This window comes from Engystomops pustulosus, chromosome 2 (genome assembly GCF_040894005.1).
Source record: "Engystomops pustulosus chromosome 2, aEngPut4.maternal, whole genome shotgun sequence".
NCBI lineage: Eukaryota > Metazoa > Chordata > Amphibia > Anura > Leptodactylidae > Engystomops > Engystomops pustulosus.
The window spans coordinates 114,444,946-114,465,294 of NC_092412.1; positions in this window are offsets into that span (position 1 = coordinate 114,444,946).

The window sequence follows — 20,349 nt, forward strand, 5'->3', positions numbered from 1 at the left end:
GAAGATCTCAAGGGGTTAACAATCTTCGTAAAAGCTGTTTCTGATAGCTTGAGGGGTGCAGATTTGAAAATGGGTTGGTTATATAGGGGGTTTTGATGCTAAATATGTAAAATTTCATTCAAAACTGTATTCATCCCCAAAATAGTCAATTCTGAAAATCCGGAAAAGCGATATTCTATTTGTAAGCCGCGTGACATCAAAATATATTATCCAGACATTTCAGAAATTATGAAAATGTAAAGTAGACAAATGGGAAATGTTATTCAGCAACTTATTTAGGTGGTAAATTGCAATGATTTAGAATTTCGAAAATGGCAAATTTTTCAAAAAATTTATCATATTTTCTTTTTTTTTGTAAATAAACGCAAAACTTATCTGCCAAAATTTACCGTTAAAATGAAGTACAACATGTGGGGAAAAAACTATCTCAGAATCGTTTTGATAAGTAACAGTGTTCAAAAGTTATAACCATATAAAGCGAAGCAAGTCCGAATCCAAAAAATCGGGCTGAGCCTTAAGCTACAAAATGGCTGCGTCCTTAAGGGGTTAATGTACCCAAAAATAGTAAAAATAAAAAAAAGTTTTAAAAAATAAGAATAAAAAAGTCACCCCCCTTTCCCTAGAAGTCATATATATAAATAAACAGTAAAAATCACAAACACATTAGGTATCATGGCATACAAAAATGCCTGATATATCAAAATATCACTGCGTTTAACCCTGTAACAGAAAATAGCATCCAAATTTTGAAAAAAATATAAAAAAAATTTGATAAAAGAATTGAAAACTTGATCAAAAGTCGCAAAAAAATGACACCACCCCAAGCTCCGTACAATGAAGCATGAAAAAGTTCTTAGTCCCAGAAGATGACAAAATAAAAAAAAAATTGTACAGAAGTTTTTAATTTTTGTAAATGTATGAAAACATTATAAAATCTATACAAATTTGGTATCCCCGTAATCGTACCGACCCAAAGAATAAAGTATACATGTCATTTGGGGCACAAGGTTAAAGCCATAAAATCCAAGCTGACAAGAAAACGGCGCAGTGAAAAATGGAAAGGCAAAAAACAAAAAAGGGCCAGGTTGTTAAGGGGTTAATGGACCAGTATTCTATATGCAGTTCCAGCATGACACTGCAATATCTTAAAGGAACAGTGTTAGTTCTATGCAAAAAGATAGTAACTTTCAGCTCACCTTGTCATCCGATATTCAATGGGTAGGAGTCCTGTATCCTATATCCACATAGGTAACGTGAACGGTGCCCGGGTCTTGGAAACAAAAAGCAAAGCCTGTGCCGCTCCAGGTAGAAGACTGAGAAAAAGGAATTTTTGTAGATCCAGCACTCGAGGTGGGTATAATTAAAATGGCATATACTTTATTTGGTTCCAGAAAATGCGTAAAAAATTCTTTACAAAAAACATGGAATGCACTGTGCGTGCTAGATAATAAGGGCAACATGCAAGGTTATGCCCGAAACGCGTAGGTCCGCTACTATGCACCTTTTAACTGACAACAATATGTTTATCTAGCACGCACAGTGCATTCCATGTTTTTTGTAAAGAATTTTTTACGCATTTTCTGGAACCAAATAAAGTATATGCCATTTTAATTATACCCACCTCGAGTGCTGGATCTACAAAAATTCCTTTTTCTCAGTGTTAGTTCTATCATGTTGTTAATCCTGTGTAGTGTAGGGTCATTGTTAGTACTATCGCATTTCCAGCATCATACAGCAAAATCTTATGGACTAGTGTTAGCACTATTTGCAGTGTTGGCATCACAAAGCCATATATTAAAGGACCAATGTTAGTACTATTTAGTTTCAGAATTATACAGCAATATCTTAAATAACCACTTTTAGTACTATTTGCAGTTCTAGCACCATACACAAATATTGTAAAAGAACCACTATTAGTACTATTTGCATTTCCAGCATCATTCAGCAATATCTTAAATGTCCAGAGTTAAAACTATTTTCATTTCCAGAATCATGCAGTTTTACGTTAAACTACCAGTCTTAGAACTATTTGCATCAACGTTTATTTACAGTTCTAGTCTTAGCAATATTTGTTTCAGTTTTACCTCAAACTAACAGTCTTAGAACTGTTTGCATCAGTGTTAGCGTACATTAATAGTCTTGGAACTATTTGAATAAGTGTTACCATACACTACTTATTTTAGGAGTATTCATGTCAGTGTTCCCTTACACTACGAATCTTAGAAGGATTTGCATATTGACTGTTGTGTTTTATATTGTGCATGTTTATTCATGTATTGTTGTCATAACAACTATCTTGAGTATCATGGCGGTATATTAGCACTTTTGAGGCAGTTTAGTCACACTTACTACAAGTATATTTATATATTTTTACACTTTAGCCAGTTCAGAGACGCATTTCACTATTTGACCCACTTATTGCAATACTGCCCTGGACACGTGTTCATACTTAATCTGTGTCTTTTAGCGTTTTTATCATGGTCTCTTTTCTATTTGATTTAATAAAAGTATTTTTGTTACATACTCCTTCAAGTTTACTGCAATGCCAATACACATCACTGTGTGCTTTCATCTAGTGTTATTTATTGGCAGTGTCTGCAAAGGAGTCAACCATATTGTAATAATAATAATAAACTTTATTATCCCAAAAGGATTTAAAAATACATCATATCTAGAAAGTACAAGTTAGCTATTAAAAATAAAGCATGCTCTTAATACTTTTTATTGGTTTAACAAATTAAAAGATCATAACATCCAATATATTGTTACAGGTACAGAGTACTGAACAAATACAAGCATACCATATATCCTATTTACACTTGAGTCACTAATGTTCACCGTTGACAGTATAGCTGGGATAAAAGATTTCTTAAATATCTCAGACCAAAATCGCATAACAATAAAACATGAACTAAAACCACTTAGCTGTGCCTGGATTTAGACCATTTAGAGGATGCCCAGCATTTCCTATAATTTGATGTCGTTTCTCCAACATCCTTTACTGCAGCATGTGTTGCAAGGTCTCCAATGGAGAGCCCACCGTTGAGGACGATTTCTTAATTATCAATATATTTCTTATAATCAATTTATGACAATTCCCTAACAGAAAGACAATTACCCCATGCTGTTATAGCAAAAACAAGGGCACTCGTTATTACAGTATGATAAAAACAAAGCAAAATTATTTTAGAAAACATTAAAAGACTGCAATCTGCGCAAAAGAATAAATTACTCTGAACTTGCCTATGTTGATACCAGTTCAACCTGCCATCTATGAGGAAGCCCAAGTATTTATGACAGACTACTCTCTTCACTTTCATGCCTCCAATATATGGCTTCCCAAAGTCTCCAGTTTGGCATGAAATAGTAACTACTAGTTCTTTTGTTTTATTCACATTAAGCACAATACCATTATCTCTACACCAATTTGTAAATTTCTCCACTGTCCATCTTTGCTCTGTATCAGCTCCATCCTTGATGTACTCTACTAACACAGAATCATCTGAATATTTCTATTAAAAGTTCCAGATTAAAAGGTGGTTCAGTATTACACACAAACTCAACATACCATAAGCTCTCCATATGAAACCTTTGTGGTCTGGCTGATAGATAATCCATCGACCAGTTAATTTGTTTCGGTCCTACTTGCACATGGTAAAATTTCTCTCTCAGTAGTGCAGCAAGGATTGCATTAAAAGCATTCCTGAAATTGAAAAAAGTCAGCTTTGGCTCAGTCGTGGGGCATCCAAATGGGAGTATACCCTGTGCAACAAATGTATCAGGGCATCCTCCATGCTTAACCTTTGCTGTAATGGGTCTAGAAATTATTTCAAAACCACTGATAGCTGCATATTCTTCTCAAATATTCAAACATTTTGGTCTGGAAACTTTACTAACCGGGATTAAATTGGACGTCTTCCATAAAGTTCTTACTTTCTCTTAGACAAGACTCATGTTAAATTTTTTTGTAAATATTCCTTCTAGTTTGTAACAACAAACCTTCAGGACTCTAGCACCTTATGTATCTGGTCCTCCTGATTTATTTTGTTTTAAACTTTTTGACTATGCCAACCTCATAGGATGCTATGGGATATATTTTCAGCCACTCACCTACTGTGTTTCCTAACACACCATCTCTTACTTTCAATAGCGTAATTTCCCATTTCAGGCAATTACTCTTGCAGATAATTGACTACATTGCAACGGTTAAAAAAAGGATTCAATTTGTCTGCCCTAGCTTTATGCACTCCCTGACCAACCGACTTTGAAGGCATTGGTATATAACATTATACCCTCCTAAAACTCCCAAGAGCGCCGATATGACACTTTATCCTCTAACTTCCTCCTGTAGCTATGTTTACATTCTCTTACTTTCTGTTTAACTTCTTTCAAGAGAGTTTGATACATTTCATTATCACCTGCAACAAAAGCACATTTTTTTATGCAGAGTAATCTTTTAAGTTCTCCTATAACACAATGTACATAACATTATGTACTGTGTAAATTTAGAGCACACACTTATATCCCTAACATGGTTAAAGTCTCATGTTGTACTGAACAAGGCATCAGTATTCTAGTTTTCTAAACCTCTAATTACTTCCTGAATACAATAGCATGTAAACAGAAATATGGATATTATTAAAAAAAAGTTCTTTGTTTCACTGTGCCATAAACAGTAATATAGTCCCATTTATGTTGTGCATTGCAATGAGTAGTTAAGTTTTCATAGTATAAATTCACCTTTAGGCTACATTCACACGGCTGTATGGGGGACGTGAGGCACCGTACTGTTCCGTACCCGGGAACCGTAATACAGCGCTGGGCACCATGTTTCTCTATGGAGAGGGGTGGGGGCAAGCAGCACTCACCCCCTCCTCCTCTCCCCGGCGCCACACATGTGTGTGTGAATGTAGCCTTAGTGGAAAAAATAAAATGGAAAATAAGAAAGATATAAAAAAGAACACACATAAAATAATATTTTGTGATAATGTAAGTAAGTAATGGGATGGGCCTGCAATTGATTATGCTGGGATGTAGCTTCGATTGAAGGATGCCTCGAAGGGTGCAACGAAACTGTTAAAAGCTTCAGTGAAAGCAATAGAAGCGCCTTTGTAGAAAAGCCTATTAAATGTGCTGAGATATAAAGCTATTTGCTAGTCAGTGAGGAGTGTGCAGGGCATTACATGCATAGCTAACCATGCTCCCCAGCAGCTTAGAGAGATCATAGGTGTTATCTTTTTCTAAAGGTTACATGATAAAACCTGCTATGTTTTCTCATATCCTTGGGGGTTGATGCATATAACACAAAGATTTAAGAGCTTTCTTAGCAGGCGGCTGCTGCTAAACTCTAATTACCCGCCTTGTCTGCCTGGATAGTTCACGTAAACAATCGATTCAACCTCAATTTTTAAATACGTTTTGGAAGAATAATAAAAACATGCAAAATCTTTTCCATTATCAGTTGTTTCTTCACCTGTAAATTGCTTTTCTTCAAATCTGAAGTCAATTAATGGAAGAATGACAAACATCTTCCTCAACTCACTCTCTGGCTACACTGCTAACTGCCTTGTCTATAGCATGCAATTAAATGAAATGATTAGAATGTTTCTCTAAGACTAAGTTGAAAGTTCAAGAATCTAAATAAAAGATCACATGCTGTTGTACTGGCACCATTTACTAAAGGAAATGATCATAAGATCAAGCAAATGACGTTCAACACCAAATGTTCTGTCTACCATGCCAACGTTTGTATCATATATTTCCTGGCTTCTAAATATGTGTATGGAATTAGAACGACAGCTTTATCCCTTATTCTTGCTGTATAGTTTTCTGGGGTTTCTTCTTGTAAAATGAGAACTGGGCCCAAAAGACAGATACCCATATTTACTAAAATCACTCTATGTGATGCTATGCATTTGGAGAGATTCAAACCAAGCAAGGGGTACATTTACTAAGGGTCCGAATCACATTTTTCTGCCGGGTTTCCCAAATTTTTCTGATTTGCTCTGAATCGCCCTGGGATTTTGGCGCACGTGATCGGATTGTGGCACATCGGCACCGGCTTTCACGCGACAGAAACTGAGGGTGACGGATTCAGAAAAAACGCTGAATTTGTAAAAAAATTTGTATCGCAAAAATAGCACTCACATACACCGAGACGGAGAAGGTGAATTCCGGCGGACTTCAGCGCACGACCTAGTGGACGTCAGACGCAAGACCTTAGTGAATCCTGGCAGAACCCGAATGAGCGCCGGAGAACGTGCCTCTGGATCATGACTGGACCGGGTAAGTAAATTTTCCCCAATGTCTAAGAATACACAGAATAAACAGCATGTGCAGCAATTAAGGCCCCTAATTAATACTTGGTTACACATCCTTTGGCATTGATAACAGTCTCCAAATGTTTCTTGTAAACATCTATAAGCTTCTGGCACTTCTCAGCTGGTATTTTATTCCACCCTTCCTTTGCATTTTATTCAAGTTCTTGAATGTTTTGTTTCCAGGGTTCACCCCAAAGATGTTCTAAGGGATATAGGTCAGGACGCATTGCTGCCCATTTTAAAAGAGTTCATTTTTTTTCTTTTTCAACAATTCCTGTGTACTTATGGATGTGTGCATTGGTTAATTGTCTTGCTGGAGGACTCATGATCTTCAGCTCATACCCAGTTTATTTATACTGGGTATGACATTTTGCTCTAAAATAACATTTGCTCCTATTAATTATCTGATCACACCTGTGATATGGTCAAGCCCTCCAGTACCAGAAGCAGCTATCCCAATAAAGGTTTATTTTTATACCTATTCAGGCCCACATATAAGACCACATGTGCTTCATTCTGATAAAGTGTTAGGAATCTATAGGTCTCTTGTGTATATGTATTGTGAGCAGCAACAAAAGTACAAAGTCTAGTTTAGTGTTCTCACTTTGGCTTAGGGAGGAACTGTCTTCTAGTTGTCCTATACAATACTGAGGCAAGCAGGCGGATGACAGTTTTGTGGGCTCAGTTTAACACTCACTTTCTTGTTTGGCCTCCAGTCTCTTCATTACATAGGGTTTCCAAGAATCTGAGCCTATCTACTTAGTAAACTTCATGACTCCAAAGTCTGAATGAAAGATATATGCATGTCTGGCTGCCCTCCTGCTTCTCTAATTCACAACAGGGTTAGAAGACTCCATTCTTGACATGCATCGCACATTTGTACAACTTGTATTGAGTTCATTGAGGTGAACTACCTTTAAGGAGGAACCTCTGCTTATTGTAAGATATTTGTACTGGGGTTAAACATAAAACATAAAAAAGTGTTCTTCCTTTCCTTAAACTTTGGTTGATAAATCATTTATATGTATCACAGCCAATAGGCTGCAACCTAAAGATCCATTGTCCCTACAGTATCCACGTGGATACATTCCATACATCTAGGCATATGCATAAAGAAAAGCAGACTCTTCCCTAAAAAAGACACATCAAATCACATCAAATTCAACCAAGGAAGGGGAGGGAAACAATTCTATATAACATAACTGTCAATGTTATTTAGATGTAAAAAGGCATCTAGACCCTTCTTGAAGCTCTCTGTTGTCCTTACTGTGACCAGTGCCAGAGGCAAGATATTCTACAGATTGACAGTTCTAATAGTAAAAAAGCCCCATTGTTGATTAAACCTTGTTTTCTCCAGATGGAGACAGTGCCCCCTTATCTTTAGAATTGTGTTAACCTGGAATGACTTTCCACCATATTTTTTGTATGGACTTCATATATTTATATAAATTAATAATGTCCCCTCTTAGTACTCTCTTTTCCAGACTAAATAAATCTAGTTGTTTTAATCTCCCCTAATAACTTGTGCAGGTGGATAATTAGCCCCTCATATGCATAACCTTACATTTATCCACATTGAAAATCATTTGGATGACCAAACACTAAGTCTGTCCAAGTCACCCTGCAGCCTGTGAGCATCCTCCATAGACTAACTGTATTACACTACACAGCTTGGTGTCATCTGCAAAAATAGACACAGTGCTATTAATTCCTACCTCTATATCAGTAAGAAATGAATTAAATAATAGTGGGCCAAGCACAGAACCCTGGGGTACACCACTTATAACTGGTGACCATTCTGAGTAGGAATCATTGACCACAACTCTCTAGATATGATACTTCAGCCAGTTTTCAATCCAATTGCAAATTATTCCTTCCAAACCAAAACCTTGTTTTACCCATCATGTTGCCCGAAACATTACTGACCGTATGTAAGTAAAGCTACTCCAAAACAGCCAATAAAATGTGAATATTCATGGTGGAGTCATGGAGTATTGGCTTCAGCAGGACACAAAATAATAGAAATAAATGAAATGTTTAAAAATATATTTATAGCAGAAGTAGATAAAACAAAACAGAACAGCACTCATAGGGTGATATTGTCCAGTTTAAAATGTGAGATGGAATTGATTTGTGCTCACCTGATTTAGTTGTGCACAGCTTAAGGCATGACAGCTTAAGATGAAGATCTAGAGCAGGGGTCCCCAAACTACGGCCCGCGGGCCACATGCAGCCCGCTGACCGTTTCTATGCGGCCCCCGTCGCATCGGACCCCAGACTTCGGCAGTCGGGCAGGGGCCTCCGTCCTTCCGGACAGGAAGCTCCTGCCAGCCACAATATAGTGCTTGATGCGGCCGGAAGCGGCCGCTCTAGCACTATTACTGCAAGTGGAGCGATGTGGCCGGAAGACAACCTCAGCGCACATCGCTCTTTGAACGTCATCATGCGGCCGCGCACCTTTTCCTGTCCGACAGCCGCACAAAGAAAGAAGACGCGGGAGCCAAAGGTGAGTATAGCATTTTTTAATAGAAGTTAAAACATTGTGCCGGCTGGGGGGCCCTAATAATGAAACAATTCATGGTGGGTGGGGGTCATATAACTAATGGTGGGTTGGGGGGAACATAAAATAACTAATGGTGGGTGGGTGGGGGGGCATATAAAATAACTAATGGTAGGCGGGGGCATATAAAATAACTAATGGTGGGTGGGGGCCACATAAAATAACTAATGGTGGTTGGGGGGGCATATAAAATAACTAATGGTGGGTGGGGGGGCACATAAAATAATTAATGGTGGGTGGGGGGGCACATAAAATAACTAATGGTAGGTGGGGGGTTACATAAAATAACTAATGGTGGAGGGGCAGCATAGGAAATAATTAATTTTAAGGGACAGTCCAGTAATTAATAGGGGGAGGCAGCATATTTAATAATTTATTGACCCAATTAATTAATTCATTGGGCCAATAAATAAAATAGTTCACAAGGGGGTGCAGCATATTAAATAATTAATTGGGGGGGGGCAGTGTATTACAGATGCGGTCACATGTACCGCTTTTTATCCGGCCCTCCAACGGTCTGAGAGAGACAATGAACGGCCCTATGTGCAAAAAGTTTGGGGACCCCTGATCTAGAGTGCAGCCAAAGTTTGTGTGCTCTCCAGACTCGGGGTGCTAGGGCGGCTGGAGTTCAGAAAATCATAAAGGAAGGTCAAGGACAAGAGGCACACACCAAAATCACTTTTTCTCCAAGATCTTCGATTATATGAGTTTTATTATTTAAAATGATCATAAAAGGAAATCACAATGCTTTTCGGGGAATAAACATCCCCTTTTTAAGTGAAAAGTTCTCTGTCTATGGGTCTTGCTTGAGTCTTGCCTCGGAGTGTGTCATATATTTAAATTTGGACATAAAAGCAGCAGTTTCAGTCACGAGTATAAGTATAGACATTGGTTTTTGCTGACACTGGCCAATAAGGAGTTCACTAAACAGTGAGAGGTGTCTAGAGTCCAATCTCTGCGACTTGAGATAATAACTATTCGCTGAAGGCTTCAGCATTTATCTCAGTGTCCCTAGTGAGATTCTGTAATCCTCAAACAGCAAGTTCATGCAGAATTTCCATTATCTGCTAATTAACTCTTCACAGGTGCTGGAATTTTTCTAAATAATCCTATTCATTATCCACCCTCCTACTTTTATCTGAATTTTCATTATTTTACCTGGTTATGTCCATAGATTTAAAACTATTTCTTTTAAAGTTAATTTATGGTGAGATTTAAAATACATTAAAATAATACAATCTTCACATAATTACATTTTCTTCAAAATGAGTAATATTTTTTAGAGCTGTTGAAATGATTTATGTAAAAGAACACTTGTATTTAACTGATTTATAGGACAACTGCATACTGTAGTTTACTTGTATATAAAGTTACACAATGCTTGGCTCAGAACAGTGGTTGTCATGTGTTAAGACACATGTACCTGCTGAGCATGGTGTGATATTTTTCCCTATACAGTGAATTCATTTTTGCAAAAATTGATTTATTCCTAAATAAAATTTATAAAACATCACCTGTTAACCAACTGTGCCAAACATCTTCACAGATCCCTTTATGCTCCACAGATACCAAAAGTCTCTTTTCTGCATCAACCAGGGTGGCATATGTTGGTATGCAATCCACTTTTCTTTCTACTCCAGTGAGGCACTATAAAAATGTACACCATGGCCCACATTTACAAAAAAAACTGTGCAAAATGTTAACTTAGGGCTTGTGGCACAATTCTGTCAGACTTTGCATGATAAATGTGGCGCACAGTCCCACTGAGCACCCGAACACCTGTTTCAATGCAGAAATGGTCGTGTACAACACAAATGTGCACTTCTTGAATATCTGTGCATGCAGTTTGCACCTAAAGGAACATGCAAAGTCTGCTAGAACACTGGCACACGCCCATTCGTAAAGATGGGCCCATGTGTCACCAGTGCCTTTTTTTGGCAAACATAGAAAGAACTTTAAGATTTGCACTGTGTATCTAACAGAAAATTGGTTAAGAGATAAACACAAAGTGAATTAAAAAAATGTTAAGGTCATTTATGTATATTTTTTTATCTTTTTGTCTGTTTTTCTGTTGCGCAAGTTTGCGCAAAGATGTGAGATTTTTTATCCATCCAGCAAAATTCTCTGCAAACAAGATAAACTAACCCCTCCTTCCCCCCCAAAAAAAGACAGAAAAAAATTTAAGAGTTAGGAATTTTCTGAGTTAGGAAATTACAGATGACTATGATATTGGATTTGATATGCACTGAAAGGTGGTTGTCATTATTTCATAATTAAAAAAATCTAGTAATTTTATATGTGCAATATTACTTTACACAAATGTAAATAATTTTTAATGAGTTATTCCCATCCTATGCCATCACATTATAATTGGTGCGGGATGACCTCTGTGACCTCACCAATCCTGAGAATTGGTTATTGCAGCATTGGCTTAGTGCTGCAGACACTTAATTTTTCCTTGTACAATGATGTTACCAACCACCTGCTATAAAAAGAACATTTGCACAACCTGATAGCCAACCAAATTGACTGGAACATTTCTATACAGTGCAAAAATATAAAGGAGATCAGGGGCATAACAACAGCCTTAGCAGTGCCCGCATAGCATGGGGCCCAGGAAGGATGGTGGCCCTTCTCTCCCTGTTGGCAGTAAAAGCCAAAAACCTGCGCTATCACTCGCCTGATTAAACATATACCCTCCCCCAGTCCGCCCCAACGACACAGGTCACTGCCGCCGAACGGGCAGCCAAGCCACCCTCCCCCTGCCCGGTGGCACAGCCATAAACCCCAACCCCTCTCCTTAAAGGTACAGCAACCCACCAGACAGCACAACCGAAAGGCCTCCAACGTGCCTGCCACCACAGTCAATGGCTATCCTTTCCGCCGGCAGTCAACGACCCTCCTCCCTGCCGGCGACTGAAAGAGACTGTCAGCCACAGACATAGAGTCACTTAAAGAGACTGCCGGCCACCTAGATAGTCACTGAAAGAAACTGCTGGCCAGACAGACAGTCACTGAAAGAGACTGCCGGCCACACAGACAGTCATTGGAAGAGGCTGCCGGCCACACAGGCAGTCACTGAAAGAGACTGCCGGCCACAGACAGAGAGTCACTAAAAGAGACTGCCGGCTGCACAGATTATACAGTAAGTGTATGCTGCATGTATAAGTATTTGATATTTATACTATATGTATTGAGGTATTGAGGTACCGGTATTGAGGTACCGGAGGGTCTGGGAACTTTCCACTGGTGACCGGCATACACCACTTCTCCCTACATAAAAGAAGGTAATGACCATGTATCCTCTAATAAATGTTTAGATATCAAATACAAAGTGTGATAGGAATCCAAATAGGGAATAATACTATGGCCGGGCATACAATGTTGCAATAAATTCTTGTTTATTTAACACCAGTTGGAAATTCTCTTGTTCCCTCCCCTCCTATTAAGTGCATACTTTTTAAACTTTCATCACTGCATTTCTTAACTTTTTCACAATTTTTAACAAAAATTGTACTCTGTACCCACTTTGATGTTTTATTATATAACTATTTTGGCTTACCTTTAACTCAGTCTATGTATTATAACAAAGAAATTTTTGTATTGATGTTGAATACTAATAAAAGATATACTTTGCTGTACTCTACTGCCACCTAGTGCTACTTCTTATAGGTGCGGTTGCTACAAACAATAACTGTGGTATAGAGTTCCCTATATCGGTGGACACATTGATGTCTGTAAGAGGATAATCCTCTTGTTGTGAAATTATACTATATGTATGTCTATAATGAGTATGTACTATACAATATGTGTGCAAATTTGATGTGTATGTACTGTATGTATGTATAAATATATGGATATGTATATACTGTATGTGTGTATATATTGTATGGGTTTGTATTTAAAGTTGCAAGGCAGTGGCTGGAAAGGTCATCAATGGCATCTATATTCCAGCTAAGTTTTTCTCCTATGCTTGATAAAGGGATGGCCACTGATGATTAATCCAGGTTCTGGGGCTTTGTTAATGGAGCTTGTTAGCCTGCATCATGAGAGCTCTCTCTGACCAGAGCTAGAGGTGAGGCTGTGAGTGAAACAAGCCTGGAGGTAAAGACTGCCATTGCATTTGTTTTTGTATCCTTAGTTAGAGAGGAAAAAGTCTATTGTATTGGCTAACGCCTAGATGGGCAGGTCTTTTGTTTTGTATTTTATTTCTGTTAGTTATGAGCCTGTACAAGTTGGGCTTATAACCACAACTGACAATAAAGACTGGAAGTCAAACCAGTGTTTGGAACTAAAAGTCGAACTCAGAGTCTCTGTGAGGCGAGCAGTTCCTTAAAGAGACAGAGACTTGTTTCAACAGGAAATTGGAGGAACTTATAAAACAGCTTGTGCAAACTAATGTTAACCTGTAAGTGCCTTACAGCGAAAGGTGCATGAAGAAGCCATGAAAGCCCACCGAGAGACCAATCATCTGTTGGTGAAAGCTCAGCAGGACATTGGACGGGAACAGCAGCAGGTGAACAAAACTCTCCAACAGCAAATCCAAGCCTTGGCAGAGAGACCTGAGGTGCTACCAGACCCGCAGCAGGCACCCTGGCAGCTGGTGCAAAACACAATGAGGAAAATGACCAAGGAGGATGATGTAGAGGCTTTCCTGGGCACCTTTGAGCGGATTGCTGAGAGTTCCCGGCTTCCTGAGGAGCAGTGGGCAGAAGTGCTAGCCCCCTTCTTAACAGGTGAGCCCCAGAAGGCTTATTTTAACCAGAGGGTGCAAGATACTAAAGTATATTCCAAGCTCAAGGGAGAAATCCAAGCCCGACTTGGGGTTACCCTTGCTCTCCGTGCACAGAGAGTTTATACCTGGGAGTACGACCCTGCCAAGCCAGCCAGGTCACAAATGTATTATCTCTTCCACCTGATCAACAAATGGCTGCAGCCAGAGGAGCTTACTGGAGCCCAAGTTGTGGAGCGAGTTGTCTGTGACTGCTTTGTCTATGCTCTGATAGCAAAAATACAGAGATGTGTCGGGTATTCAGATCCATAAAACTATGGATGAGCTGTAGTCCACAGTGGAGCGCTTTACGGCTACAGAAGAGTATCTTCAGGTGCTGTGTCCCACATCCCCTAGGAACAACAGAAAACTATCAACTGGTAAGACTGTTCCTTATTCTAAAGGGGTAAGACTGCCATCTAAAAAGGGTGGGTCACCGTCTTGTGGTCCTAGAGACCGGCCTTCAAGTCCAAAACAGGACTCTGTGTCTAAAGCCCGGGGTCAGGTAGTCCGCTGGCGCTGCCAAGGACTGGGACATATCGCTGCTAACTGCCCGGTGCTTGGAGAACCTATGGAGTGTGACTTGGGAAGGCGTAGGTCCATGTTTGCTAGACCTTCTTGTGCTGCACATATGGTCAATGCATCTAAAAAAAAGACAAACCTGTATTGTACAAATATAAGGTCATCCTGTGTTGGCATTGCTGGACTCTGGGAGTCTGGTGACTTTGGTACATGCAAGTCTGGTGGACCCTGACAAAGTCCAGACTCACCACACTAGTGTAATTTGTATCCATAGAGATACTAAGGACTATCCCACTGCTGTGATAATGGTGGAAACTACTTGTGGGACATTAAGCCATGAAGTCGGGCGTGGCTAAAAACCTGTTACACATTGCCATTATTGGACGAGATTTTCCCTTATTCTGGGATTTGTGTGAAAATAAAAACAGTCATTTGTATAATATGCATGATGTTAACCTGTCTGAACATATCTCTATGTCTGACACCTCGGCTGAGCCTGTCATTGCTGTACCTTTAGAGCAAGAGGAACCTAATAATTTTCCTTTAGAGGTCCTTGTTGAGGAAATAGTTCCTGAATCAGAACTTTCCCAATTACAAATATCCAGGGGAAATTTTGGTACGGAACAGCTGAGAGATCCGAATCTTGTTAATGCCTGGAGAAATGTAAAAGTTATTAACGGTGTATCCCAAGAACCAGGCGTTGAATTGGTGTATCCCCATTTTATGGTACACAATGACTGAAGAAAACCCCAACTGATGTAATAGAGCAGCTTGTGGCCTCAGCCCATTTCCAAAAAGCAGGTCAGAGCCTTCTTGGGCATAGCAGGTTATTACTATTTATTACTATTGCTGCTCCTCTCGTAGACCTTACCAAGGGGTCAAAGTCAAACATGGTAAAGTGGAATGAGGAGGCAGAACAGGCTTTACAGTGATTGAAGGAGGTGATGTGTAGGAGGCCGGTATTGATTTCACTTTAAGGAGGAGTTCATACTGCAAGCAGATGCCTCTAATGTTGGGTTAGGGGCTGTCCTTTCTCAAGTAAAAAATGGAGAAGAGCACCCTGTAATGTACCTCAGCAGAAATCTAACAACTGCTGAAAAAAATTATGCGATAATAGAAAGGGAATGCCTTGCTCTAAAGTGGGCCATTGAGTCTCTGAGATATTATCTCCTGGGCAGACAGTTTAGGCTAGTCACAGACCATTCACCCTTAAAATAGGCCCAAAGTAAGGGGAAAATTGCGAGATTGACTAGATGGTTCCTTGCTCTGCAAGATTTTAAGTTTTATGTGGAACATCGTCCAGGAGCTCAACAAGGTAATGCGGACGCGTTATCACACGCACATTGTTTAATGACACAATTTGCTCCTCCCCACAGGTCTGAGCAGAGGGGGAGGGTATGTAAGGCATGGCTGCAAAGTTCATCAATGGCATCTTTATTCCAGCTAGGTTTTTTTCCTATGCTTTCTAAAGGGATGGCCACTGAGGATTAATCCAGGTTCTGGGGCTTTGTTAATGGAGCTTGTTAGCCCGCACCTGGTCCAGGGCTTTAGAAACCCGAGCTGCATCATGAGAGCTCTCTCTGACCAGAGCTAGAGGTGAGGCTGTGAGTGAAACAAGCCTGGAGGCCAGGCTTGTTTGTTTTTGTATCCTTAGCTAGAGAGGGAAAAAGCTATTGTATTAGCTAGCGCCTAGACGGGCAGGTTTTTTGTGTTGTATTTTATTTCTGTTAGTTATGAGCCTGTACAAGTTGGGCTTGTAACCACAATTGACAATAGAGACTGGAAGTCAAACCAGTGTTTGGAACTAAAAGTCGGACTCAGCGTCTCTGTGAACTGTCTTGGCTCTCACCAGTAAGCTGAACCCCTACAAAGTATTTGAATGTGTGTGTTTATATGAGTGTATGAATTTGTGCGCCATGCAAAATCTGCTATGGGGCCAGCTTCTCCTAGTTATGCCCCTGATAGAGATGCAGAACTAAACCATCACAGCCCCCTTTATAACAATATGGTAGGTATCCCCAGTGGTTACACTTACATATCCTAGCAAAATCAGAATAATTAATAAAGAATATAAGAATTTAAAGAATTTTTAAATACGTGAAATTCCTAAACATTGAAAATCAATGTCCCTATGGCATCTCCCACTGTATATCTCTCTCACACACACTGTCCTCCCTGACAGACACAGAAATAAGGGTGGGACAGATCAAATGAGTCATATCCCTGCTGCCACAACTCCTCCTATTCATCAGCACTCACACATGTAAACAGAGAACCATGGAGAGTCTGCAGACAGCACTAACATAAGTAACGGTTTTCTAAATCACTTGATGACCATTCAAGGAGTACTATTATGACAGTAAAGTGACATGGAAGACTTATGTAAAGGGCAACCCCTTTAAGTAAAATATATAAATTTTTATCTTTAATAGTTTTTATTGCAGTGAGGACAAAATACACTTACATCTGGTGCTAGGTACACACCAGGAACTGTAACAGTCTGTTGGTTATTCAGCTGCAATTATAGTGTATTCAGCCTTTAATCACATACCATGCAGAGTCTTGTGTCACAGGTTCACTAAATTGCAGGAACGGAATTCCTTGCATTATATACATAGATGTAACAAATCCTGTCCCCTACAGTTTGGTTAACCTGTGACACAGGGCTCCATGATCTCAGGCTTATTATGCTAAATGTGAAGTCACCCTTACTGGAGGCTAATTTAGGTAGACAAAATAAATCAAATCCATGGAGCATAAAAAGAACTTGCTCTGTGGCTTCGAAACCCATCAGGTGTCAGAGAAATCTGTGTTTCAATTATGGCAAAAGAAAACACCTGATTTGGAGTGCTTTTTCTTTGTCAATATATTTTAATATTTTGGACATTTAGCAGTATTTTCTGGGTAAGAGTACCTGCACATGTTGTGTATTACCTGCACATTAGTAGTGTGGAATATATGTGCAATGGATCTACAGCATAGTACTGTAGGATTTATGATCTACAGCAATTAAATGACATGGCAATTAGTTGCTGCTGATCAAGGTGTTTTGGTTGGTTTCTGATGCTTGCAGAATGGCTGGAGAATTACCATAGGAATAAATTCCACAGCCCATGCAACGTGTCCTTTAAGGATACTAAGACCTAAAGATCAAAAGGACACCTATTGCATATCTGAGTGTAAGAAATATAGTAAGAATAAATAGACGTGTGGTCAATTCACTGCAACTACTATAAGGCTTACAAAACTTTTGATAAAGTACTCTCAATAATAAACTTGTGATTTTCTTCTTGACAAGTTCATTCTACATTTGTGGTACTCAAGCAGGCTTCTTTGTAACAGCCTTTTTGGATAAGATCCTGCTGCTCTGCACTTATAGCATTATTGTCAGCTGTACACTGTACTTGTGAATAATGTTTCCTAGCAACCATTATAAAAGGGCTTTTTCATTATTACACATACAACAGAAGCTTTTTGGTGATTTTTTATTTTTGTTGTTATTATTATTACCATGATTATCCTTTTTCAAATTTCTACTTTTTCATGTATAAAACTTTTGTTTCTGTAACTTAGACTGATATAACATTGATATTATTAAAAGTATCAAAACTTTTGAAGCTTTTATTGTGCAGGTGATAATATTAAACATTGTAATTTAAAGTAAAGCATCTTCTGTGCCTTTTTCTGTTCTTTTCCCTGTAGTGAGCAGTTTTTAAAAGCCATCAGAGACTTGTCAACTACACACAAATAAAAAGTCTAGAGATTGACGCTTTCCTTACCCAGAAGTATTTCTCTTAATGATTCAGGTAATTACACTATCCAGACTGTCTGTAAAGTGTTAAGTCATTACACACTTTCAGGTTCTTTCATCTTTCAGCTGCCAGTGGAGTTAAAGAAGACCAGAGTTCAAAATGTAAAATTTTACAGTACAGCAGTAGATGGGGATTTGCCACATCATTTATTACCATCTCAAAATCACACATTATAATGCATGGGTTAAAACAGCCTTGGGTCTGGTATGTCATGGCAACAAATTCATGCCTCCTGATTAAATTCTGCCAGGACAGATATTATCCTGCTATGGACTGCACATGAGTGTGCATGTGCTAGTAACCCCACCCAACACCCTCCTCTCCTAGTCTAGCTGCGGATTCCTATGGCAACCCGCACAAGACAGTCAGAGAGATATGCAACTGCTAGCTGATGAACAGTTGCAAATTGCAAATTAGAAAATTGCTTATTTTGGCTTTGTGCAGAGCTAGGCAAAAGTTTTTATACTTTATAGTTGTACTTTAAAACTTTTGGAAGGTGGTAATGAAAAAATGAAGCACAAAACTGAAAACACTTGTTTTTTTATAGACTTCTATGCTTTTGCTTTGCTATTAACTCATGGCTGCGGTCCTATCAATGATAGTGGCAGCTTCCTCTAATTTACTGTGTAGATACAGATGATTGGCAATCACTTATAGGATTACCCCCTTAACTTAGAGATAAAGAACAGTGATGCTGTAAATTGAATAAATGAAATGGTATACTGTTTCTTTTCCCCAAAAACAATATAAAAAGAGGATCAACTGCCCCTGCTTTATGATATGCTGCCTTTAAATTACACCTCATGTTCTAGGGGACAAGTTACACATATTTCTCTGACTAACCTGTCTTTTTATTATTTAAGTGGGCATTAGAGATGAGCGAGCACTAAAATGCTCGGGTACTCGTTATTCGAGACGAACTTTTCCCGATGCTCGAGTGCTCGTTTCGAGTAACGAGCCCCATTGAAGTCAATGGGAGACTCGAGCATTTTTCAAGGGGACCAAGGCTCTGCACAGGGAAGCTTGGCCAAACACCTGGGAACCTCAGAAAAGGATGGAAACACCACGGAAATGGACAGGAAACAGCAGGGGCAGCATGCATGGATGCCTCTGAGGCTGCTTAAATGCACCATTATGCCAAAATTATGGGCAACAGCATGGCCATGACAGAGTGACAGAATGAAGCTAGATAGCATCTAAAACATCCAATAATTGACCCTGACACTATAGGGGACGGCATGCAGAGGCAGCGGCAGCAGCCGAAGGCTAGAGAGTGGCATGGCGACATACCCTAAATGGACTCAGGCTTCAAACCAATGGGTAGCAGAGAGGAACCAAAGGAGGTGAGCAAGAAGCGCTCAAATAATATTGGTACATGATAAAAGTTTGCCAGTATATTTTGTGGATTACACAGCAGGGTGGCGACAAAGTTAACATGGAAGCCATGAAAACAATCCAAAATTCTGCCTGACACAGCTCGTTTGATAAGGGGACGATGTATGGAGGCAGTGAACTAGTAGTAGATTAAAGGTGCTGCAGTTAAAACTATGTTAGTTGGTTCTTGGCATGGAGCTGGCGCTCCGCTGCCAGGCGAGCTTTCGCCAATCCAAGCCCCTGTCTCTAGGCTACTCCCCAAACAGCACTTCTAAGAACCTTTCGGATAAGATCAAGTGTAGTAGCGTTCTTATAAGTTTGGGATATGGCGGGTGAGGGGAATGTAAACATCTGCGCAAGAAGCGCTGAAATAATATCCGTAAATGAAAAAAGTTTTCCAGTATATTTTGTGGCTTACACAGCAGGGTGGCGACAAAGTTAACAAGTTTGATGTGGAATGCCCTGCAATAGCTCTTGGGCGGTGTGCCTTTTATCACCTAGGCTCAGCAGTTTGAGCACCGCCTGCTGTCGCTTAGCAACGGCACTGCTGCTGTGCCTAGAGCTACCGACTGATGGCGCCATGCCCACGGATGGTAATTCGGAGGAGGAGGAGGTGGAGGAGGGGTGGGAGGATTTGGAGGTATAGTAGGCCTTTGAGACCTGGACCGAGGTAGGCCCCGCAATCCTCTGCGTCGGCAGTATATGACCAGCCCCAGGGTCAGACTCGGTCCCAGCCTGCACCAAGTTAAGTGTAGTAGCGTTCTTATAAGTTTGGGATATGGCGGGTGAGGGGAATGTAAACAGATGCGCAAGAAGCGCATGATGCGCATGGAGCTGGCGCTCCGCTGCTAGGCGAGCTTTCGCCAATCCAAGCCCCTGTCTCTAGGCTACTCCCCAAACAGCACTTCTAAGAACCTTTTGTATAAGATCAAGTGTAGTAGCGTTCTTATAAGTTTAGGATATGGCGGGTGAGGGGAATGTAAACAGATG